The following is a 23,438-nucleotide window of genomic DNA, read 5'->3' as shown; positions in this document are numbered from 1 at the left end:
AGGCTAGCCTGTGCCACATAGGGAATCTCTGTTCTGCAGAGTTCTAGCCATTTACGTGTTTACGTCCTCTAAAGTCATTCTGAGTGACATATACAATGGATACAATAAGCATGCTTATTATAAAGATGCTAACCAGCTAAAGTGAGTTTTATTCAGCTATAAAGAATAAAATTATGTTACTTATAGAACAAAATGCATGAACTGGAAATCTTCATGTTAAGTCATATAAGCTTGATGCAGAAAGACTATCTCATGTTCCATATGTGTGGAATCTGGATTTTTTTTTGTTTTGTTTTTCGAGACAGGGTTTCTCTGTAGCTTTAGAGCCTGTCCTGGAACTAGCTCTTGTAGACCAGGCTGGTCTCGAACTCACAGAGATCCGCCTGCCTCTGCCTCCCGAGTGCTGGGATTAAAGGCGTGCGCCACCACCGCCCGGCTTGGAATCTGGATTTTAAAAATAAAACTAATTAAAGTAGAAGGAAGAGTGTTTGAGAAGAGGAAGGGAACAAATAGGAGTGTGGGACAGGGGCGAAAGAAATATGATCAAAGAAAGTTATTTACATGTATGAACTATAATAATGAAACCAATTGTCTTGTACAATTAGTGTATGCTAAAATAAAAAATGGAAATATAAAATTGTAAGGTATTTGTTACTGCTAGCATACCATAACTTAAAAGAAAATGTAGTTCCTTTTCTTTAGTAACTAATGTTATTAGCAACATTTTTCCTGTCGTGACTATCATAAATGTTGGCTTAAAGCTTAATTTCTCACTTTCTTAGGAAAGATTTGGCAGTAAAACCTCATTTTGCATAAGGCTAAGAGATAGAAACTCAGTAGACATTTGTGCCAGAAGCATTGTAAATGTTACTCTCATTAGAATTTTATTTGTTTATTTTAAAGTTTTTTAATTAATTAATTTTTTAAAATAACTGTCTCTTCTCATTTTATATAACAATCCCAGTATCCACTCCCTCCCCTCCTCCTGTTCTCTCCACTCCCCTCCCCCCCCCAGAGCGTAAGGCTGCCCATGGGGAGTCAACAAAGTCTAGCACATTGCTTTGAGACAGGACCAAGGCCCTCCCCACTATAGCTAGGCTGAGCAAGTATCCCTTCAAAGAGAATGGGTTCCAAAAAGCCAGAACAAGCAGTAGGGACAAATTCTGGTCAGTGGCCCCACAGTCTGTCCCAGTCATACAACTGTCACCCACATTCAGAGGGCCTAATTTGGTCCTATGCTGGTTCCCTCGTTGTCACACTGGAGTTGGTGGGCTTCCATTAGCTCAGGTGAGTTGTTTCAGTGGGTGTCCCCATCATGGTCTTTACCACTTTGCTAACATTCTCACACCTCCCACTCTTTGACTGGGCTTTGGGAGCTCAGCCCAGTGCTCCACTGTGGATCTCTGCCTCTGCTTCCATCAGTTGCTGGATGGAGGTTCTATGGTGACATTTAAGATAGTCATCAACCTGACAACAGGACAAGGCCAGTTCAGGCACCCTCTCCTCTATTGCTTAGGGTCTTAGCTGGGATCATCTTTGTGGATTCCTGGGAATTTCTCTAGTGCCAGGTTTCTTGCTAGTCCCATAATGGCTCCCTCAATCAAGGCATCTCTTTCCTTGCTCTCTATCTCTTTCCTTCCCCCATCTCAACCATCCTATTCCCTCAAGTTCTCCTCTCTCCTCCTCTTCTCCCCTCTTCCTTCACATACACCCTCCCTTCTTCCCCCATCCCCATTCTCCCAATTTTCTGAGGAGATCTTGTCTATTTCCCTTTTCCAGGGGGATCTATATGTGTGTTTCTCTGAGGGTTCTCCTTGTTACTTAGCTTCTCTGAGGTTGTGTACTATAGGTTAGTTATCCTTTGCTTTCCAGCTAGTATCCACTTATAGTGAGTACATACCATGCTCATTTTTCTGGGTCTTGGTTACCTCACTCAGGATGGTTTTTTCTAGTTCCATTTATTTGCATGCAAATTTCAAGATGTCGTTGACTTTACCACTGAGAAGTACTGCATTGTATAAACGTACCATATTTTCATCTATTCTTTCATTGAGGGGCATCTAGGTTGTTTCCAGGTTCTGGCTATGATAAATAATGCTGCTTTGAACATAGTTGAAAATGGGATACAGATCCAAAACAGAGAACTCTCAACAGAGGAATCTAAAATGATTGAAAGACACTTAAGGAAATGTTCAACATCCTTAGCTATTAGGGAAATGCAAATCAAAACAACTCTGAGATACCATCTTATACCAGTCAGAATGGCTAAGATCAAAAACACTAATGATAGCTTATGCTGGAGAGGATGTGGAGTAAGGGAATACTCCTCCTCCATTGCTGGTGGGAATGCAAACTTGTACAGCCACTTTGGAAATCAGTATAGAGATTTCTCAGAAAATTGGGAATCAACCTACCTCAAGACCCAGAAATATGCACTTTGGGCATATACCCAAAGGATGCTCAATCATACTACAAGGACATTTGTTCATTAGAATTTTAAAAATAATCCAAAACATCCTTAATATTTCCTCATAGATCCAATCTAAAGATCTAATTATCTCTGGGTATTAACTTGAGATTACTCAAGCTTTACATATTGTCTTGGAATTCATGAGAGTAATTTTTCTTTCAAAAGAATTACATAATTATGAAACAGTAAAACTTAAATATTGTATTTATAGCACTAAACTGTCAAGCCATGAAAAGCCATAAAGACCTGTTTTAAAGTTATTAGTAATTAATTTATTAATATGATAACAAACTTCAGTTTACATGAAAAGGATACTTGCACAAATATGAACTTAAAGAAAAACCTAGTGGTCCCATTTAAAAATAATTTGCCAGTCTAATTTCTTATCTTCAGTGTATTTGCCAGTATGTTTTAAAGTTTTTATCTAACTTAAAGTGAAGAAACTTTGTTCCCTACAGTTAAATGCTCCTTATAAAGGTTAAGTTTTGTGTCTTTGGCTACTGAAGATCACTCTGGCATTCTCTATCAGTTACCATAAAGCAAACCAGCCTGAGTGTTTTCATTTCATTCTGGTGACGCAAATGGGGTTTGGAGTAGGAAACTAAATAGTAAATTCCCTTGCTAGTAGAATAAAAGACAGTTCCAAACTACTTATTTTTTTTTTTTTTTTGGTTTTTCGAGACAGGGTTTCCCAGTAGTTTCTAGAGCCTGTCCTGGAGCTAGCTCTTGTAGACCAGGCTGGCCTCGAACTCAGAGATCCGCCTGCCTCTGCCTCCCGAGTGCTGGGATTAAAGGCGTGCGCCACCACCGCCCGGCCCAAACTACTTATTTTTATTTTAATTTTTAAGACTTACTTTATTTTATGTGTTTAAATTTTTTCTACATGTATGTAGGTGTACCAGGTGTTTGACTGGTACCCCATGGAAGTCAGAAGTACCCTGTGGAGGTCAGAAGAAGGCATTGGATCGTTCAAATTAGAGTTACATGTGATTGTAAACTACCATGTGGGTGCTGGGAAGCCCTAGTCCTTTGCAAGAGCAACAAGTGCTCTTAACCACTGCTTCATCTCTCCTGCCCCAAATTATTTTTAATGCATCAATAATATATTTCAACTAAATGTATGTGTTAAGAAAGCCATGAGTTAAACATAATCTTTCAATGTGGGTATACAAAACTAGTTGCCTATAAAACACCATGGTCAGGCCAGGAATGTAGCTCAGTTGGTACAGTGCTTGCCTAGCGTGCACAAAGCTTTGGTTTGATTACCAGCACCACATAAACTGGGTGTGGCGGCACACACCTGTATTCCCAGCCTGAGAACTCGCCCTTCTTTTCTTTTTGACAATGTCTTACAGTGTGGACCTGATGTTCTAGGAACTCACATAGATTCACCTGCTCTCCCCCAGATACTGGGATTAAAGGCATGCACTGCCACATCTGGCTAGATTATCTCTTTTTTTATTGTTAAATTTTTTTCTTTTCCTTTTTTTATTTTATTAATAGCCTTAAATTCACAGAGATCTGCCTACCTCTGCCTCACAGAGTGCTATAAATTTATTTTGTAAATGTAGCCCAGTGGTAGAGTACTTGCTTACAATGCTAGATCTTGGCCTACGTGTTCCATCATTATCAATTCTACAGTCCAAAATCTCATCCAAATAACATCAAAATCAGGGCAGTAGATATGACTGTGTGATTAAGAGCACTTGTTGCTGCTCTTCTAAAGAACTCAAATTTACTTCCCAGCACCCACATCAGGTAGATGACAACTGCCAACAACTCCAGCTACAGGGAGATCTATAGCCATCTTCTTGGTCCTGTAGACAACTGCACTCATATACACATTCTCCCCAACACACACATATATAATACAATTTGAGATTAAAGGACTACCTAAATAACATCAAAATCAGATGTGAGTGAGAACGTATGATTCATTTTGAATTCAAATTCACCTCCATCAGTGATTTTCTAAAACAAGATAAACTATAGACTTTGAAAATATAATGGTAGCAGGCAGTGTGTGCATAGACACCTTTCTAAAAGGACAATCAGAAAGAAGTTAGGAGTAACAAGTCCTAGGAATATCCAGAACAGCAAGACAAATTCCATTAGATTTTCCTATCTGTCTGCCAGTCTGTCTTTTTTCTACACAGGTCTTACTGTGTAGCCCTGTCTGGCCTAGAACTCATATATCTACCTGTCTCTACCTCCTGGGTGCTGAGACTAAAGGCATATACCACCAGACCTAAAAGCTAAACCTTTCTCTCTTTCATTCATTTTTTGTTTGTTTATTTTTTGATACAAGGCTTCACTGTGTAGCCCTGGTTGACCTGAAACACACTTTGTAGACCAGTCTGATCTTGAACTTATGTATGCCTTCCAGAGTGCTTTGGATTTCTTTTTTTCTTTTTGATTTTATATATGTGTACTATATTTACATCATTTTCCGGCTTCCTTCTCCTCTCTCCCAGGAACACTCCCCCCCCCCTGAAATTCATGGTCTCTTTTCCTATTATTGTTACATATATACAACTTGCTGCATCCATTAAGTGTTGCTTGTATGTATATGCTTTTAGGGCTAGCCACTTAGTAGTGAATAACCAAATAGGTGTCTCATCTCTGGGAAAGACTAATTCTCCCTCTTTCAGAAATCATTAATAGCTCTTCATCTAGTGGCGAAGCCTAGTGTGGTTCCCCCAACTACATTGGTATGTCAACTGATATTGTCATAGTCAATATGTCTTCTTTAGGCAGCCATATTGTTGATAATTCTTGGGCACATCTTCCCTGTCACATATAGAAGACACAGTCTCACAGGCAGCTTCTTTGTCCTCTGGCTCTTGTAGTCTTTCCGCCTCCTCTTCTTATATGGTCCCTGACCTTAGATGTAGAGATTGTGCTGTAGATGTATCAATTGAGGCTGGGTACTCCATGGTCTTGTGTTCTGCATTTTGATCAGCTGTAGCTTTCTGTAATCGTCTGTCTGCTTCAAAAAGAAGTCCCTTTGATGAGGGGTGAGAGCTACATTTATCTATGGGCATAAGGATAATTGTTTATAATGCAGTTAGGAATTGTACTGGTTTAATAAAGTGGCAGTAGTAAATTCTCCTGTAAGATGTAGGACTCACTAGCCATCGGCAATTGACTGGGTGTTTCCAGTACCAAGCAAGAGTCCCCTACTATTGAGTGGGCCTTAAGTCCTATTAGACAGCTATGGCTGTCACCAATATATAAGTGCCAGTATTACATCTTTAGGGATATTTTAATGTGCTCATCATTGCTGTGGTTCATAGTATAGCCAGATAGGATTCCTAATTGTTTTCTTTTTGTGGCAGCTCACATAGCACCTTCTAGTACTATAAAAACTAGTACTCAGGGAGGAGGATTTTGTGTTAAATCCAGCTCGATTCCTTTGAGTCATGTTTGTGGAACTTACCTTCAACTTCTAGAAGACAGCCAAAAGCAACAGCAATAGCCTGTAGTGTTTTGAGGGTTTCTTGAACTCCCCTAATCAGCAACTTGAAAGGAAGTTTCTCATACCTAATATTGGGGGGGTTGTTAGTCTGTGGCTCTTGGGGGGAAGCATTATAACCCCAAGTTGCATGATTTCATTCAATCTATATACTCCATTCATTGCATTCAATTTTCTGTTGTATTTAGTCCCACGTATAAGTAACTATGCTGGCAAATAAATCCCTTCTCTATTTTGTCTTCTGTTGAAATCCATAAAGATACTAACCTTCAAATCAGCAATGTTTGTCACACCCCTGATAGACTCTTCCAAACGTATTATATGTGTGTGTTTGCATGAATATATATATATATATATATATATATATATATATATATATATATATATATATATATATACACATACATACATACAGGATAAGAATTAATCTTTAGGTGCTGGAAATAATGGAATGGCTCAGTGGTTAAGAATTTATACTGCTCTTCCAGAGGTCCAATTTCAAGTTGTTCCCAAAATCTATGTCAGGCAACTCACAACCACCTGTAACTCCAATTCCAGTCCAGTGTCCTCTTTTGGACTCCATGGGCACCTGCACATATCACATACCAACACAGAGATATATACATAATTAAAAATATAACTTTTTAAAAGGATTAATCATTAAGTTATAATTCCTTTTTGCATTTTACCATAAGCAGTGAAGAAGACCCAAACCACACCTTCAATATTTTGCTTAGAAATTACTGCACTCTTCACAGCTTCAAGGATTGGCCTAACTGGGGTGGTGAAGGAATGAAGAAAGAACAGACACACACACAGCAAAGCTAGGAGAGGTGGTCTGTGCTCTCTCTGATGGAGGGTAACAATCTAGAAACTCAGAATGTTTATTTCATGCATCTGAGTCAAGGAGCCAGGTTTATTGTATACAGCTGAACAAGTAAGCAGGTTTAGCTAATCATAATAATAGGTCTCTGTTGAGGATCAGTCTCAAAGTGCAGTCATCCTGGAGGAATAGACTGTGGTTGATAAATTCTGTTACACTGTCTACATTTGCACTCAGACCGCCAGAAGGATGCTTTGCAATCCATTTGAGCCTCACCTGGGGAAAGCTTCAGCTTTATTGGAGTCACTGAGGTCCTCGACATGACTGTGCTCATGTCAACAGCTCTCATTAACTCAGGACTTCATCAACTCCTTACACATTCAGTCAGGGTTTTTCCACTCCTCATAGAAATAAGCTAAATATCCAATTTCATCACTTACAAGTTCTCTCTTCCATCAAACACTAGAACATTGTTCCTCACCATAAGTCTTTGCCATTGATAGATAACAGGTAACATCTTTACTGTTTCTAAGGGCCTTATCAAAATAATCTTTTCCATCCACGCATCTGCTAATTTTCTATTCAGAATTTATGTGTATGTATCTAAAGTGGAGATACTCTCCTTTTATGCCTCCCTTCCCAACTACTCTTGCTAACTTCTAATGATTATTCTGTTATTTACTCTTTTTCTACTCTTTATTTCTATGAGATCAACACTTTTAGCTTCCATATATGTGAAAAAATACAGTATTTGTATTTTGGTGCTTGCCTTATTCTCTTAACGTAATATCATCAATTCCATAGTGGTTTGTGGAAGAGAAGGAAATTCTGACAATGCTTCAGTGTGAGTAAACCTTAATTACACTGTACTGAGTGTAATAGTCACCAAGAGGTAAATTCTGTGTTATTCCACTCACTTGAAGTCCTTAGGGTAATCAAATTAATAAAGTCAGGAGAATAATGGCTATTAGAAGTTGATGGGAGGATACACTGGGATGTTATTACTGAATGTGACATAGTTTTAGAAAATGAAAAGAATTCTGAAATGAATGGTGGGAAGAGCAGCTGAATACAGTGAATATATTGAAAGAGTTAAAATGGTAAACTTAATATCATAATTGTTTATGATAATTAAGAAACAATGTATTCATGCCACACTATCTCATTTTGTGATATTTAAATTCTGACAAGATTTTTTTCTTTCTCGCAGGATAGATATAAATATATATTGTTATTACTGAAAGTCACTTTGAATATTATCAACTTTTTGGTATCTAAAATTGAAAGCAAATATAATTTTTGCATATCTATAAACTCTGACTGGAGAATAGCCAGAAAAATAACTATAAAACTAAACTATATAAGTAATAACTTTTAGCTATTTGACCTATAAATAGTTGTTTCATTTGTGTCAACCTAATAAAATTATAAGATAAAAATTAAAAATTAATGTATTGACTCTTTGAAAGCTTGAGGCACTTCACTTTTTAAGATTTATTTTATTTTGTTTTTATCTTTTTATTTCTTTTATATGTATGGGTGTTTTGTCTGTATGTATGTCTGTGTACCGCCACATTGGTGCCTGGTGCCCTTGGATGCACTGGACTGGAGTTACCGATGGCTGTGAGCCAACATGTAGGTTCTGAGAATCAAATTCTGGTCCTCTGGAATAGCAGCCAATGCTCTTAACCATAAGTTATCGCTCTAGCCCATTCCCCCCTTTTAGACAGGGTCTCTATGTTGTCCTTGCCATCTAGGAGTTCAATATGTAAAACAGGATGACCTCATACTCTCAGAGATCCTCCTGCCTCAGCCTTGTGAGTACTGGGATTAGAGGCAATAGCTACCATGCCAGACTTGAAACATTTTTTTTGAGACAGGATTTCTATGTGCTTCCCTGGCTACCCTGAAAGTTGCTCTGTAGAACAGGTTAACTTCAAACTCAGAGATCCACCTTTCTCTGCCTCCCCATTGCTGGGATTAAAAGTGTACATCTTTTTTCTTAAGTCAAAAGCGAAGGAAATAAATATTTAATTATAGTAAGATTCTTTCATTCCTCTGTATAGTGGCTACAAGCTAAAAACTGTATGAAAGGACAACGTTAAAAAAATTGTCTTGGAGTCACTACTGTATATTAATACCATTTCTAAAAGCTAGAGAAATTGTCCTTTAAAAAAAGACAAATGAAGCTATGTGTGGTGGTTTGTGCCTTTAACCCCAGCATTCATGAGGGTAGAGGAGAGGCAAGTGTATTTCTGAGTTTGATGTCCAGGCCAGCCATGACTACATAGCAAGACCTTGTTAAAAAGAGAGAGAGAGAAAGGGGAAGAGAGAGGGGAGGGAGAGAAGAAGAAGGAGGAGGATGAGGAAGAGGAGGAATGAATACTTAAATCATTCAGAACAGTTATTACATTTTCCCTCCTATTACTTTGGATTTTGTTTTGTTTTGTTTTGTTTGTTTCTATGATAGGGTTTTGTATAGATTATCCTGGTTTCAAACTTGGTAGGTAGCAGAAGATGACTTCGTACTTCTGGTCCTCTGCCTCAACTTCCCAGGTGCTAAGATTGTGGTCATGCATCATTGTGCCTTGAATATTCAGTGCTGGGCCTAAAAATCAGTGTTTCAAGCATGTTAGGCAATCACTTTCCTAACTGAGCTACTTGAACAGTCCCGGTCTTAATTCAGTGCACAAAATGTTACAAAATAAGGTCACAGGGGAGTCTAGCAGCGTTCTAAAGTATGAAGGGATGAAAGAAAAACTATTCAAGAATCTGTTGTAGTAATTTAAACAAATGGCTAATCCTCATCCGAGAGCAGCATGGGGACAGCAATTAGCAGCTGGCACTCAGTAAATGAGTATTGAATGAATATGAATGCTAACATCTTTTCTATAGTAATATAGTTGAGAAAGAATTTTTATGAGAAGCTACAACAAAAAAGTTCACCTTTGGGCTTATAAAACAGAAGGAAAACATTAAGTAGACAGAGTTTGATGACAACTAGAACACATAGGGATTTTGGGTGTAGCTAGTAGTGGAGTACTTGCCCAATATATGCAAGTTCTCATGCCTAGTCAGATCCTCCTGGCATGTCCTTGTGTACAACATAGTTTCACAATGATGTTGTGTTAATAATTCATTCGATTTATGACCAAGTCTTTCCTTAAGACCTCTGATCTGTACTTTATCGTGCTTTCCTTATCTTGTGTTTGCACTTTATTATTTTTTTTACTTTACTTTTGAGATGCAACTTCTTTACTGTCAGCCCATTTGGAGTCATGACTTGTCTAAGGATTTAAATATCATGACCAATAAGTACACAGCACTGCCCATTTTTCCTTATAGGGACTACAGATGCATTTTTGTCTGGATATGGTTCCAGTAAGAAATACATTAACCTAAAGAATGAGTATTATATTTAAATTTTAAAAGAGAGAGAAATAAGTATAGGTGAAGTTTTCCTGTGCTGTGGCTGCTCCCTAATAATTACTCAGAGTCTTAATATTAATTATAAATGCTCAGCCAGTAGCTCAGGCTTGTTACTAGCTAACTCTTACATTTAATTTAACTCATTTTTTTTTGAGACTAGGTTTCTCTGTAGCTTTGGTGCCTGTCCCAGAACTAGCTCTTGTAGACCAGGCTGACCTTAAACTCCCAGAGATCCACCTGCCTCTGCCTCCCGAGTGCTGGGATAAAGGCGTGTGCCACCACCGCCCGGCTATGTTTTGCCACGTGGCTTGGTACCTTTTCTCAGTACAGCATGCCCATCTTACTTCTCTCTGCATCTGCTGGTGACTCCTCACTCCACCTTTCTTCCTCCCAGCATTCTCAGTTTGGGCCTTCTGCCTAACCTTATCTTGTTCAGCTATTGGCCAGTCTACTTGTTTATTAAACAAATTATCGCCACATATATTCATACAGTGTAAAGGACTATTTCACAAATAGGACAAAGGAAAACCTATTATAAATATGAGCTGAAAGTTTAACCCTAATCTTTTAATTTTTTAATTTTTAAATAATCTCCTCATTAGGAAAAAAGTTAAAAATTTAATACAAGGAACTTCTTCCTGATCACTTGAGATGCTTTGTCCACCTCTTTTTGGTTTTAGGAAACAGAGTGATAATGTTAACCTTTCATAGAGAAGCCAAATATTTACCATGCTTTTAGCAGGAGAGATAATGAGTAGATTGATGGATGTCGGGATGGATGGGTGGATAGACAGACCTCCTATTAGAAGTAAAGCAATCAGGCAGCAGTCCGGCTAATCCAACAATGGCTAGCTGTGAATGAAAACCCCAAGAATCTAGTAGCTGCTCAGTTCCACAAGGCTGGGTGTCTCAGCTGGTCTTCTGAATATGCTGGAATCCCAAAGAAGTGGGCTCCAATGCCAGTGGTAGAATGAATGTGCTAGCAAGGCGAGGGCAAGCTTCAGAGAGCAAAAGCTTCCTTCTTCTATGTCCTTATATAGACCTCCAGCAAAAGTGACCCAGATTAAAGCTATGTCTTCCTGCTTCAAGATTTGAGTTAAAGGCATGTGTCTTCTCACATCAAGATCTGAATCAAAAGTGTGAGTCTTCCTACCTCAAAGGTCTGGATAGAAGAGGATTCACCTACTTCACAAACCAAGCAGAAAAATCACTCACAGATGTGCCCTCCATTTCTGGATTGTAGTTCATTCCAAATATAGTCAAGTTGACAACCAAAAATAGTAAATGACAAAAAGCAAGTTGAGGAAGAAAAAGTTATTTGATTTACACTTCCATAGCCTATCACTAAAGGAAGTCAGGACAGGAACTCAAACAGGGTGAAACCTGATAACAGGAACTGATGCAGAGGCCGTAGATGGGTGTCATGTACTGGTTTGCTCCCCCTATCTTGCTCAGCCTTCTTTCTCATGGAACCCAGAAACACCAGCCTAGGGGGTGACCCCACCAACATGGGCTGGCCCCACTCACATGGGCTGGTCCCTCCCACATCAATCACTACTTAAGAAAAATGCTGTATAGTCTTGCCTACAGGCCCAGTCTTGTGGATGCATTTTCTTAGTTGGAGTTCCCCACCTCTCAGATGGCTAGTCTATGTGAAGTTGACATAAAATTAGCCATTACACTATCTAATCAGATGAGATTCCATACCTACAAGTGTTTTTTATACATACAAAGAAGTCATCACAGAAAGTGTGCGTGCCCAACAGTGTAAACGAAAGGGCCAATGAAAAGACCAGATTTTAGTTCTATCTAACCTCAGCCATGTAAGTTACATGGCACTTGTTTGTAAATGAGAATGCCTTCTGCATGCCTATCCTTATAGGATTTCTGTGGGCTAAAGTAAATCAGGAAACTTTAATAAATAATAAGCACCCAACATTATGTTGGAGATGTAAGGTGGTGGTACTTTTACTATGTGTCTGAATTATTTTCCATTTCTATAAACTGGCATCCCAGTTTCCGTAACTTTGTGCTGTAAGTTAACCTCTTATTTCAACAGAGCTAAGACCATTTACTAAGGAAAAGCAAGAGAACAAATTGTGACACTTCAGATTCTAAAGCATTAAATTTAGTACTAATCTAGCATTAAATTAGAAATGAAAACTTATTTCTGGATCAGTAAGTCAAATCTGTTTAATCATTATTACCAAAAATGACAACCGTCAGATGCCTTTTGGAAAGCTTTGGTTTAAAAGAACTTATTGTGACTCAATTCACTCTGGATATTCATTACAAAAACATTCATGCATTTGATCTGTTACTACTATTCCATGGTCCTGAGGCAGAGGAACATATTGATAAACATAAATACCAGACTGTCCTAGAGTTAAATTCTCACTGAGAATTTCCTCCAGCTAAGCAGACATATATAGAGAGAAAGGGGACCTGTTACCAATTACCTAACCCAGCCCTAAAACAGCTGTCTGTTGACATACTAAACAAAAGTCAGGAAATTTAGAAACTCCTTGAAACACGAGGTGTTTGTAACCTACTTGTGCTTCTAACAGCTCTGGCCTCTCAGTGCACAAGTTGTCACCTCACCCTCTCACAGCCCCTGCTTCCTTCCACAGCACTTCCAGTGCTATTGCCATTATTATAGTTGTCAAGGACCGTCTCTGTCCTGTTTGTGATTATTGATTAGGTTTTTAATTTAGACACCTAGAAAACAAATCTCGTAGCTTCTCATCTATTTCAGACTCTGGAAAAACAGGTTTTAAGCTTCTTTGAGAACCTTGCCTCAACAACATAATAAAAATCTTTTTATAAGGAGAGACATAAAGTCAAAGTACTTATTCTTAGAATATTTTAGTCAATAGATACTAGAATTATTCCTTTTTAAATTTTATTTGTAATGTATTATTTATTTTGAGACTGGATCTCTCTATGTAGCCCTTGCTCTACTCAAAAACTTTATGTAGACCAGGTTGGCCTGGAACTCACAGATTTCTACCTGCTTCTGCCTACTGCTGGAATTAAAAGCGTGTGCCATCAAGCCAGCCATTCCTTTTTTTATAAAGAAGATTATGGGGACTGGAGAGATGGCTTAGCAGTTAAAGAGTACATACCACTGTTGCAGAGCACCAAGTTCAGTTCCCAACATTCACATCCAGCACCAAGGGATCTGATTCCTTATGGCCTCGTAAGGCAACCACATGTGGCAGTCACTTAAACACACACACACACACACACACACACACACACACAAATAATTATAATAAAAATAAATCTTAAGATTTTTATTATTTTATATATAATGTGGGTGTAAGTGAATACATACCATGGTGCACATGTAGAGGTCAGAGGACAACTTTGTAAACTCCATTTTTCCTTCCACCTTTTATGTGGGTTTCAGGGATGGAACTCAGGTTGTCAGCCTTGAACAAGTACTTTACCTGCTAAGCCATGTCATTTGCCCTGTATTATTTATTTCTTTTTTTGTTTTGTTTTGTTTTGTTTTTCTGAGACAGGGTTTCTCTGTAGAGCCCTGACTGTCCTGGAACTCACTCTGTAGATCAGGCTGGCCTCAAAATCACAGAGATCCACCTGCCTCTGCCTCCCGAGTACTGAGATAAAATATGTGTGCCACCACCACCCAGCTATTATTTCTTTTCATAATTATAAAAGGAATTCTTCCAAAAATTATCGATGTCTACAAAAACAAATCTTTGTACCACATAGTTTACAAATCTTCTAGCAACCTCACTTGACTCATAACCCTCCTGCTTCTATCTCCTAAATGCTTCGATTCTAGGCAGGTGCCACCATGAACTTTGACACTCATTATAAAGGGGTCTGGAACAATCTTTTCAGCAGGCACCTTGGGCAATGATAAGAAAGGGAGCAACATACTGCAAGTACAAATGTATAAGAATTAACGTTGTTTATGGAGAACATGGAGTATTTGGGGCTATTTCTTCATCTGCCTCATCTTTCTTCCCTCCTTTATTGTAAGCTATATTTTATGTGTAACTATATATTCTCTACCTTGACAAAATACTAGCAGAATTGGCATTTATTTGGTACAGTCTTGTTTACCTATATGTAAAGCATGAAAGAAAGTGTATGTATATATATGTATGTCTGAATACAAATTTGTATTTGAAAGAATCTTTCAAAGCCCTGCTTTGAGGTTCATATATAAAATTCAAATTCTGTGTACTAGAGGGTCCCTTTTTATTACTGTAGGATTGCATGTAAATTCTCTCATGTCTGTATGAAAATATAAGCAGCAGGGGCTGGAGAGATGGCTCAGCGGTTAAGAGCACTGCCTGCTCTTCCAAAGGTCCTCAGTTCAATTCCCAGCAACCACATGGTGGCTCACAACCATCTGTAATGAGATCTGGTGCCCTCTTCTGGCCTGCAGGCATACATGTAGACAGAATACTGAGAATACTGTACACACAATAAATAAATTTTTAAAAAAGAAAGAAAATATAAGCAGCATTACGTATACATACATATAGATATGATTAATGCTTTAGTTTGTCCATCTAAAGCTGTCCTTTCTTTAGATTAAAACAGGGAGGAAGTTGTAGGTGGAGACTGTCACCCAGACCCAAATAATCACACAGAAACTATATTAATTAAAACACTGCTTGGCTAATCATTTAGGTGTATTGCAAACAAGTTTTTATATCTTAAATTAACCCATCTCTATTAATCTATGCATCACCACTAGGTCGTGACCTACTGGCAAGGTTCCAGTGGGCTCCTGCGGGTATCTTTCTCCTTCCACAGCTACATGATGTCTCCCTGACTCTACCTTCTTTCCTCCTCTCTTTGCTTGGAATTCCTGCCTTACTCTATTCTGCCTTTCCATCTGTAATGAGAATCTGGTGCCCTCTTCTGGGCCTCTTATTGGCTAATGCTCATATCTTGCTTTAACCCATATTTAGTAATCTTTGTAGCACCACGAGGTGGTGGCTTACCAGGAAAGATCTTAACCTGCATCCATCTCGGAGAGGAGAGCTATGGTGACTGCCTGAGGCATCTGCCTTCTTCCCAGCATTCTGTTCTGTTTACTCCGCCTACCTAATTTTCTGTCCTAGCAAAGGGCCAAGGCAGTTTCTTTATTAACCAATGAAAGTAACACATAGACAGATGACCCTCCTCCATCAGATCTTGTTTGGCCAAACCATATTAGCTGGTAAGGAATCCACAGCCTTCTATCCTCTGTGGAAACAAAAGCAGGACCTCTTTTCCAAAGCAACATATTCTTAGACCCAAATTTTGAAGTCAAGGTACCTTTAAAATATATATGTTGGTTTAGCTTAGCAACCCATACAGTAAAATGTCTCTCTGTACTTAGCTCATTCACAGTCAAAAATTCAAAGAAAAACACGATAATATACATAATCCAGACTCTCAATGTATTTTCCATCTTTATGTGGCTCATTTTTTTTGCTCCTTTAATCTATTGGTATGGGAAGTCCTTCTGTATATGTGTTGCTTTTATTGGTTAATGAATAAAGAAGCTATATATGCCATCATACCCTGCAACAACTTTTGAAAGCCTGGGTACTAAACAGCATTCACGTGGTTTTCTCTAAATGTGTTACTTTACCTATGAAAATTCCAATTGCAAATGTAATTACTATTAAATTAATGTAATTATTATTAAATTATATTGCTTAAGGATAACATATTTTATAAACAATTAAATTAATAATGTATTCCCAGTAATGTGGTACCTTTAAGATACAACTAAAACAGAAATGCTCCTTTAGCTTCTACTTAAGGTTTAAATAGTAAGCAAATATTAAATATTTAAAATAGTAAATTAGTATTGTACAAATGTTTATAGTTCCTATCTCACTGTTATTGGGGGGCATGTTTTTTTTGATTTGATTAAAAGATCTTACTAGTAGCTCTGATTAGACACCATCTCACTGTTTATCATCCCTTCTTAATCCTTCTAATTGCAGTTGAGAGCTGTGATACCAACTGACAATAAGAACAAAGCCAGAGCCAGTCACCTTAAATCCCAACAACTCAGGAGGCAGAGGCAGAGGCAGGCAGATCTCTTTGAGTGGAAGCCAGCCTGGTCTACAAAGCAAGGTAGTTTGATAGCCAGGGCTCCACAGAGAAAACCCTACCTCAAAAAGGAAAGAGAAAGGGAAAAAAGAGAAAGAGAGAGAGAGAGAGAGAGAGAGAGAGAGAGGACAGACAAACAGACAGACAGACAAGAAAGAAAGGGAGGGAGGGAGGGAGGGAGGAGGAAAAGAAGAAAAGAACAAGACTGAAGACATTTATTATTGATAAAAAAACAACTACTTGTCTACACAAGCAATAAATAAACAATTATTAGGAATGTTCATGAACCATAAACTGTTGGTGGAGGCTGCTTGTTTGTCCTGGCCACCCAATCTGAAATAATCACACAGACTTTATTAATTAAAACACTGTTTGGCCAATCACTTAAGCATATTGCTAGCTAGCTCTTATATCTTAAATTAACCCATTTCTATTATTTTATGTTTACCACAAGGCTTGTGGTTACCAGAAAGGTTCTGGCTGAAAGCTCACATCTTTTCTCCTCCATCGGCTTTCATGACATCACATTGACTCCACCTACTCTCTTCGTCCTATGTCTGCTTGGAATTCCCATCTTGCCTATTCTGTGCTGCAATAAGCCCAAAGCAGATTCTTATTAGCCAGTAGTATTCAACAGCATACAAAGGGTAATCACACACTCAATAAGCCTTTTTCCAACATTGAGTTTATCATTATTATGAATTTCCAAAAATGGCTTAGTAAAATAAAAGATAAATAACTGTTTTCCAAGAAATAACTGTGAAGATAAATCTTGAAGGAACTAAGCTTTACCCTTTTCATTATTAATAATAACACTAGAGCTCAACAGTAATTAAACTATCAACCTAATTATTGTTTTCCACTAGCATACTAGTTTCCTTAAAATCTGAAAGCACCTAATCCCTTCTCACTAAGACTTTTGACCAAAATAGGAAATAGAAGTGGTTTGTTTGTTTGTTTGTTTGTTTGTTTGTTTTGAGAGAGGGCCCCACTCAGCAGCACAGAGTAGCTTGAACTCATGGTGATCTTCTTGCCTCAGCCAGTAGTGATATTATAGGTATCTAGCCCTTATTCCAGTTCACTTCTCTAGCATATTGTTTGAAAATTTAAAGCATGCAAGCAAATTAGATGAATTAGTAGGCAAAAAACCCAAATGTAACCTCTAGGTTCTTCAACTGATATTTTGCCGTATTGGATTGTTAGGTATCAGTATCTACCCATTTATTCATCCCTGAACTAAAAAGGAGTTTGGGATTTTTTAAATATATTTATTTCTTTATTGTGTAAATGTAGCATGTTGGGAGGGCATGTTGTGGAGATCAGAGGACAATTTTCAGTGGTCAGTTTTCTCCTTCAAACATGAGGGTATCAAATCAGATCATAAAATAGGCAACAGGCACCTTACCCAGTGAGCCACCTTGTTGGCCCAGTCTGGATTAGAAGCATTTAAGCAAGAAAAATGTTTGTATTTCTCTATGTATTTTATATGTCAACCTAGAGAAAAAAAAAACCAAAAAACTTTAAATGCTTTATGAGCAGTAATTTCTTTAATAGTTTTACATTAAAATTGCCATATACATAAATTAAATAGGAAAAGAAAGATAAGCACCAAATTCAAGAGTATAATTACTTACAAAGTGAGGGTCAATGAGGTTCAGACAAAGTTTTTTAGAGCCTTTGTTTTTTTTTTTTTTTTGTTGGTTTTTCAAGACAGGGTTTCTCTGTAGCTTTGTGAGCCTGTTCTGGAACTAGCTCTCATAGATCACACTGGCATCAAACTCACAGAGATCCGCCTGCCTCTGCCTCCTGAGTGCTGGGATTAAGGTTGTGCGCCACCCACTGCCCAGGAAATGTTTCATTTTTAGATAGTAAAATGTTAATAAAACATATTCTTGAGTATTTGACTGTATACAGAATGTGTAATGAAATACTTCATGATTTAAAAATAATAGAAAGATTTGCTATTTAGGTCTTCCTCCTCCTTTGCAGAGTATTTTGTACTTCACTTAGATCCATGGTCCAGCTGGCCTTCCAACTAAGGTAGATGAATAGGATCTGGTAAAAGGTACCTTTCTCAGTTAGTTGATGTATACAGCTTAAAAAAAATGATTATTTAAAAAATGACAATTTCTAGCAAGGATTAAGAAACATACATCATATACCCTTGGTTTGCTTCAGAGTAATGTGATGGAACTGGGCAGTGGTAGTGCACGCCTTTAATCCCACGACTCCCAGGAGGCAGAAACAAGCAGATCTCTGTGAATTCAAGGCCAACCTCATTTACAGTGTGAGTTCTGTGACAGGCTCCAAAACTACACAGAAACCCTGTCTCGAATAATCAAAAAGGAAGAAGGAAGGAAGGAAGGAAGAAGGAAGGAAGGAAGGAAGGGAAGGAAGGACGGAAAGAAGGAAGGGAAAAGGGAAGTAACTGGAACAGAAAGAAGCACAGAACAGAAAAGAGAGTTTAAGCGTAAGTATGCATGATGAGCATTGTGCTTACCATTCTTTAAACATATAGGCACATGGCTGTTAAAGTTGCATAATTGTATATAAACGTGTGTGATTTTTGCATGTCCACATCACATTCAGGAATAAAAGTCATAGCCGTGAAAATGCCATCACGGCAGTTTAATATGTGAAGGGATTCAGAGATAATGATGACACTCTGCCAGGGCTGGAGACCTGAACATTGCTAAAACAAACTGGCATAGTCACTAAAAATGCTTGAGAAGGGCTGAATCAGTCCGGCTGCAATTTGTAACTTTGGCTCCTGAAAGGTTCTAGTGGCAAGCTTGAAGAAAAATAAAGCCCTTGCCTCCTGGCCGTGTATTCCAGGGCCCTTCCGGAGTTATCTGTATGACAAGTCGTAACCTACAGAGCAAGAGCAGCAGGTAAGGAGGTGAGGCAGTGAAAGGCGAAAGGAACTTTAGGAACTGTTCCTTTTAATTATCAAGAGAGATTAAAAATCCCAAGGAAACCAGAACCTCAGTATTAATAGTCTATGGTCCTTGGGAAATATTTGTCTCTAGAGCTTAATGTATAACTGTAAAACAAGGCAGCTCCCAGAAAGAACAGTGGGCTGTGGTATAAAGGCTCAGTCATCCAACCAGAATGTGCACGGGCAACTTACTCTGTATTTCAGTCCTCGACTGGCCATGTTTGATTAGCTTCTATAGAGAACAATTAGAATATTCATATACAGTTCATATTTTATCATGTGACTGGCAGTTTATATTATGTGGAATATAGGGAAGTTTTGTCTTTGTTTTGACTTTCTTTTTTTTCTGAGACAAGGCCTTGCTATTTGCTTGGCTGGTCTGGAACTCAATATATGCACGAGGCTGACCTCTAACAACAACAAAAAAGATCTTTCTGCCTCTACTCCTTAGTTACTAGCATTAAAGCCATCCACATCTGGTCTAAATTTTTAAAATTATTTTTATTTATGTTGTATAGGGTGTTTTGTCTGCATGTATGTCTGTGCATCACATTCACATCTGGTGCCCAAGGAGGCCAGAAGAGGGCATTGGGTCTTCCTGGAAACTTGAGTTATGGATGGTTGTGAGCCACATATACAGCAGCTAGGAACTGAACGTGGGTCCTCTGTAAGAGCAGCAACAAGTGCTCTTAACTACTGGTCTATCTCTCTAGCCCCTCATATTTTGCTTTTTGAGACAGTCTACAGTGTAACCCAAGCTGGCATCAAACTCGCAACCCTCCTACTCAGATGCTAGAGTGCTGGGTTAACAGGCGTGAACTGCCATGCCCATCTTGAATTCATTCTAAAGGAGTGATAAACAGTTAATGCCACCCCATAAACCTTCAGCTTGATCACTGGACCTAACCGTAAGACCTACTTTTCTTTCTTTTTTTAAAAAAGATTTTATCTATTTATTATTATACAGTATTCTCAGTATTCTGTCTGCATGTATGCCTGCAGGCCAGAAAGAGGGCACCAGATCTCATTACAGATGGTTGCGAGCCCCTATGTGGTTGCTGGGAATTGAACTGAGGACCTTTGGAATTTGGAAGAGCAGACAGTGCTCTTAACCACTGAGCCATCTCTTCAGCCTGGAAGACCTACTTTCAAACCCTAGCTCTGAGATCTACTATATAAATTTGGGTCCTTACCTTCTAGACCTCAAGTTTCTTCATCTCTGGAGTAAAGGTGATGATAACAGGCTTTCCTTACCTAATACAAATAGAGTGATAAAAATCTTTATGCCAGGCACTTGGCATTCTTGTATATAAATCATGATGGTACATTCCTATAAGCCTGGCACTTAGGAGGTGGAGGCAAGAACATCAGAAGTTCAAGGTCATTTTTCAGCTACCTAGAAAGTTTGAGGCCAGCCTGGAGTATATGAAACACTGTTTCAAAACAACAAAAAGAATCCAGTGAGGGATTCTAATTACTGAAAGATAAAATAGGCCTCAAAAATATATATGGAGAGGGAGGAGGAAGGGGGAGGGAAGGGGAAATGGGAGGAGGGGAGGAGGTGAAAATTTGTAAAATTATATAATTTAATAAAAAAATGAAAAAAAGAATTAACAGAAACAAAACTTAACAAAAAAAATATATGGATAACTTGAAAGTTTAGATGAAAGTGGTCCTAGATAGGAAACAGTTTGAACACTGAAAATAATAAGACTTGAAGACAGGAAAGAACGAAACCACCAAATTAGCTGGGTGTGGTGGCACAGGCCTATAATCCTAGTGCTCAGGAGGTTGAGGCAGGAAGATGTTGAGTTTGCATCTAGGCCAGGCTACATACAGAGACCTGTCTTTATAAACAAACAAAACCAGATCAGCAAAATGGCTCAGCAGGTAAAGGTGCTTTTTGCCAAGACTAACAGAACTGAGTTCAGATCCTAGGATTCACAAGGTGGAAAGAAAAGCACCTTTTCCCATGTGTTGTACTCTGACCTCCATAGCGTACACCATGGCACCATCTCATCCAATCTCTCCCCACCAAAAAAAATTTTTTTTTTAAAAAAGAAAGCAGTAAGAGAGAGAAATCAATCCTGAAGCCAGGATGACTAGCTGGGTTTGAGATAGTGTTGTGGAAACTGGAGAGGTGGCTCAGCAATTTATAGAACTTGTTGTTCTTGCAGAGGACCAACCCAGCCCCCACATGGTGGCTCACAACTATTTAGAGGAATCCAATAACATCTTCTTCTTCTGATAATCCAGGGGACACTGGTGGTTTGAATAAAAATGCCCTCCATAAGGCCCCCATAGGCCCTTAGAGAGTGGCACTATTAGGAGGTGTGACCTTGTTGGAGGAGGTGTGGGTGGCGTTGGAGGAAGTGTGTTGCTGCGGGTGGCTTTGAGGTCTTAGATGCTCAAGTCTGCCAGTGTATCATTCCTTTCTTCTGCTGCCGTGGGATCCAGATGTAGAAATTCTCAGTTGCTTCTCTAGCACCATGTCTGCCTATACACCACCATGCTTCCCACCATGACAATTATAGAGTTAAACCTCAGCACTGTAAGCCAGCACCAAGTAAATGTCCTGCCCTTATCAGAGTTGCCATGGTCTAGTGTCTCTCTTCCCAGCAATAGAAACCCTAACTAAGACTGACAGCAAGTACCTAAGTGATGCACAGACATACACATGAAGGCAGAATGTTCATACACATACAGTAAAATAAATAATGTGTATGCTTAGACAAATTATTTAACTACTCTGAACCTCATAAAGATAATAATTCACTAAGAGTTATTTGAGAATTAAGATAATACAGCTAAACTTTTTAAATAAAGTTTGATTTATTTATTTTGTGTGTATAAGTTTGTGCCTGAGCCTGTGTATGTACACCACCACAATTGTGCCTGGCGCTCACGAGCTAGAAGAGGGCGTAGAGTCCCCTGAACAAGAGATAATGATAGTTAAGAGCTGCCATATGGGTACTGGGAACCAAACCAGGGTCTTCTGCAAGAGCAACAGGTGGTTTAAACTGCTGAGCTACTTCTCCATCTCCAACACATGTAAATTTTTAATAAAGCACACTGGATGTCAGCTCAGCAAGTATTAGCCTATCAGTTATCATTTTCCTCTTTCAAGACTCGTCTACTCTCCAGTTTGTTACTCCCAAATTCACTTCCAGCTTTCTCTGTCTCACTCCATTCTACTACATTCTTAGTATAGGTTGTAATTGACTTCATTCTCCTATATTATACAGTATGAGGGTTAGAATTGATTGTATTTTAAATTAACTTTTTTAAGATTTATTTTATTTTGCATGTATGAGTGTTTGCTTGCATTTGTGTATGCCTGGTGCCCAAGGAAGCTAGAAGATGGTTTTATATCCCCTGGAACTGGAGTGTGTATGCGGATGGTTGTTAGCCTCCATGTGGGTGCTAGGAACTGAACCTGGGGTATTCAACAAGAGCAACAAGAGCTCTTAACTGCTGGTCATCTCCCCAGCCCCCATTTAAAAATATCTATAAATTTATATTATCTTTAAGGTAGTTTGAGGAAGAACAATGCTATGAGGGACTATAGTAGAGTTATGGGAAATTGGGCATGGAATGATCATATTTCATTATATACATGTACTAAATTCTCAACTAAAATTCTAATAAAATGCATTGTATTTATTTAATTATAGTCTGAGTGATTCTTTGGGAATCTATAAACCATGATATAGTTCCTAACAATGTTTTCTCTTTATAATCTTGTATTTTTTTATAGTTTCATTTGAGGCCTACTTACTTTTCTAATACATACACCAGTCCTGATGTAGTGTGTGTGTGTGTGTGTGTGTGTACATGAACATGTAGCAGTTGTGTGTGCCTATCTCTATGAACATGTAGAGGTTGAAGGACAACCACAAGTGCCATTTTCTCAGGTACCATCCAGCTCCTCTTCTCTTTTTTCTTTCTCACCCCTCCTTTTTTTTTCCTTTTCTGTTCTTGAGACATAGTCTCTCACTGACTGAAACTCAGTACAGTAGGCTGCCAGCCAATAAGCACCAGGATCCTCCTAACTCAATTACCTAGTATCAGAATACATACAATGGCTTTTTTTCTTAATATGGTTTCTGAGGATCAATTTTAGGTCCTCGTGCTTGGAAGGCAAACACTTTACTGACTAAACTATCTCTTCAGTACTCGGTATACTTGTTTTAATGTAATAGGGCAGATT

At 38.4% G+C, this 23,438-nt stretch overlaps 1 protein-coding gene across 1 annotated transcript in view; it reads left to right on the top strand.

Moving 5' to 3' along the window:
* Positions 1–23,438, top strand: part of Ssh2 (slingshot protein phosphatase 2) — a 242,451-nt gene that overhangs the window by 98,798 nt on the left and 120,215 nt on the right. The gene's annotated exons all lie outside the window — the stretch shown is intronic.

This window comes from Arvicola amphibius, chromosome 4 (genome assembly GCF_903992535.2).
Source record: "Arvicola amphibius chromosome 4, mArvAmp1.2, whole genome shotgun sequence".
Classification (NCBI taxonomy): Eukaryota; Metazoa; Chordata; class Mammalia; order Rodentia; family Cricetidae; genus Arvicola; species Arvicola amphibius.
This window is presented reverse-complemented; position numbering and strand designations above follow the sequence as displayed.